This window comes from Cucumis sativus, unplaced genomic scaffold (genome assembly GCF_000004075.3).
Source record: "Cucumis sativus cultivar 9930 unplaced genomic scaffold, Cucumber_9930_V3 scaffold124, whole genome shotgun sequence".
NCBI lineage: Eukaryota > Viridiplantae > Streptophyta > Magnoliopsida > Cucurbitales > Cucurbitaceae > Cucumis > Cucumis sativus.
Window position 1 is genome coordinate 80850 of NW_022279528.1, and position 3077 is coordinate 83926.

General features: G+C 37.7%; 1 long non-coding RNA gene across 1 annotated transcript; it reads right to left on the reverse strand.

Annotated features, from left to right (window-relative positions):
- LOC116405608 lies at positions 1 to 1375 on the reverse strand. The gene is made up of 3 exons (XR_004218711.1): positions 1310 to 1375; positions 1107 to 1168; positions 1 to 230 (listed from the first exon to the last, which is right to left on the reverse strand). It is a non-coding gene; the product is annotated as an uncharacterized LOC116405608 (long non-coding RNA).
- Between the last annotated feature and the right edge of the window lie 1702 nt (positions 1376 to 3077).

The following is a 3077-nucleotide window of genomic DNA, read 5'->3' on the forward strand; positions in this document are numbered from 1 at the left end:
TCAAAGAAAACAAAAATTTATATTTGGGCCCTGTTTAAAATAGCCAACACTTTCAAGAAAAGTTTACTAATTCGTGAATACAGTTCAACTATAAAATTTTCTAAACAATCTCAAGTACTAAAACAAAACATGAGAAACAAAACATTAAGCGGAAGCAAATTAAAATATCCCCTATGGCAATCACGCTTCCTTCCTGCCCCTCGCCGGTTTGTCGCCTTTATTACCTTTGCCTGAAAAAATTAAACATAAGGAGGGTGAGTATAAAATACCCAGTAAGAAACCCTCTACTGGTCCCATCAGGGGAAAATAAATTGTTAACATTCTATTGGGACACCCTGTACAGTCGCAGTCTTGTGATCCCGTAGGATGCATATTTCAGTCTAACGCCCCGAGGGACGTACATTTCAGTCTAGTGTTCTGCAGAAACACATATCAGTCTAATGCTCCCGAAGGTGCAGAATAATTGGTGATCCCGTGGGACACCTACAAGGCACACATCCCAATAAAAGCTAACAAATTTTCCCCTCAGTCCATTCTAAACATCTTAACAGTCATTCACAGATCAGTTAAACATTCTCATCATATAAACTCCTTATTTAACCCCAAACAGTCGTCTTACTCTAATTTAGCCCAAGGTCAATAAAAAGTATATCATTACATCAGTTAACAAGCTAAACAATCATAATCTCCTCCTCAGCCACCAAGGGCACAACCATGACGTTTCCTCCGTTCACAAGCACACACAACATAACAGTAGATTATACATTCAGTCTAGACAACAATCAATCTACTAATCAAATCCACACTTTATATAAGCAACATCTACGAGATTCAGTCGTTTCCACATCCTTATCTTTGTACATATACATAACCAGACAGTCACAACATATACTCAACCACAGTCCACATCAACCCATGCACATATATATATTAATTTCTCCCAGTCAAACACAGCAAACATTAAACTTTAAGTCAATACCCAAACATACATCATAACTGTCGTCCCTACTCAGTTCACATATAATATTTCGGTCCATACAGTCAATACATCTTAATTAGTCAATATATCTTAATTTTGTTGTTGAGTCCAGTAGAAAATCCCTTACCTCAAAGTTAGGGAAGCTCCTTAATCAACTATCGTCCACGAAACAATCCAAATAAGGGCAAACTGAAATCAAAATTCACAATTTGGTTGTGAATTTAAGTGATCCAATAAATCAAATCCTAAACATAATCAAACATAAAATCAACATCTTTCTAAATAGTTTCAACCATTCAAATTACCCCATATGTAAATTCCACAACTTACCCAAGAAGTGGAAAATCAATTCCACTTCAACCTTTTGGAAAATCAAGGATTCGCTCACTGAATTAAAGATGTACCTTCAAGAATTAAGCAATTCGCCAACAATTAAATCCAATGGTAGCATTCAACAAAAACCAAGAAACCAACAAAAACCATAACTTGTTCTTACCCAAATATGAGCCCAATGGTTCACGGCAAGGCAAAAATGACAATCAAAGAACGAATCAAACGGCTGTAAATAGAGCAACACTGAATGCGACTCAACCGGAAAAGAAAAATCGGCTTCAAATCGTAACTCCGTCTTCCAACGAGCAGAAGAACGACGACTTGATAGGGGACACGCAATTTAGGAAGAGATCGGCTACCGGTGGGGACACGGCGTTGCAGATCTGGACAACGCGCGCAGAGACAAAGGTTGCGCGGTGCTGGGCAGAGGGTCACACGGCACTGGGCGGAGGGTCACGCGGTGCTGGGCAGAGGGTCACACGACGCTGGGCAGAAAACAGAGGAGAAAGGAGAGGGGAGACAGCCGGCGGTTACAGGTTCACGCGGCGGCCTTGGCTTCGACGGACGGAAGGGAAGAGAGGGAGATGATCGGCGGCTGCGACAAATAAAAGAAGAAAAAGGAAAGAGGTGGGCGGCTGCTAGGGTGAACGGCTGGTAGGGTGAACGGAGAAGAAGAAAGAGATGGAGGACGCACTGGAGGAAGAAGGAAGGGAAAAATTCTTTTTTTCTTTTCTTTTATTTATTTTTAAATAATAAAAACTAAAATATAAATAAATATATATATATATTATATTATCACATTTTCAAATCTTCTTTCTCCCCCTTCAACATATTTTCTTAAAAAAATAAATCTTGTACAAATCGAAAAATTTTCTTAAAATAAATTACCTTCGAGTTTGGGGCGTTACACAAGGACTTGAACATAGGACCTTTTGGACCACCTGCTCTGATACCATATTAAACCCCAAATTCACCCAAAAGCTTAAGCTAGTGGTTGAAGGTAAATTTAATTATATATATTACCAAAGTATGAGGTTTCATCACAATACCAATTGGCAATGAGAGGAGTAGCTCATCTATTTTATAAGGAGTCTAAGTTTCCTTGGTTTTTCAATTGTGGGAACATGCCCCTTCAAGATGGTGCCTCTTTGGTTTCACCTATCTTGAACCAAATATCCGTTTAGGCTTAATGAGCTCTAATACCATATTGAAAGCAATATATACGAAACCAAAGCTTACGTGAAAACGCAAGAATCGAAAGAAAAGCATTGTGTTTGTAGAGGCACAATTGGTTGTTTAATATATATCACTAACACTATTGCTGCAATGATCGATCATCTCGATGGATTACCCATTTAAGAGTTGTTGACAAGAGTTGACACTCTAGAATCAAAAGTTGTAAGAACTAGATGTTGTAATTTATGTCCTAAAACTCGTTGTAATCATAATCTATTCAATTAAGTCGTTATTGATACTATAATCTTAAAGCCAATAAACTAAGGACCCGAGGTTATTATTAAGTAAACTTGAACTTTATGTAGAGACATAAAAGTTGATCAAGTTTAAGTATAGAGCCTAAATAGTATAGATTGTACGAATACAGTTAGGCACCTTATTCCAGGACACAATGAATGCAGTCTGCTTTGTATTTAGTATAAACGATGTGATCCTAAATCCTAGAGACATGAAAGTATGGACATCCTATGTAAAGAGTTTACAAAAGAATAGAACCATGAAATAGTCACTTTTAAGTTATAACACCGTT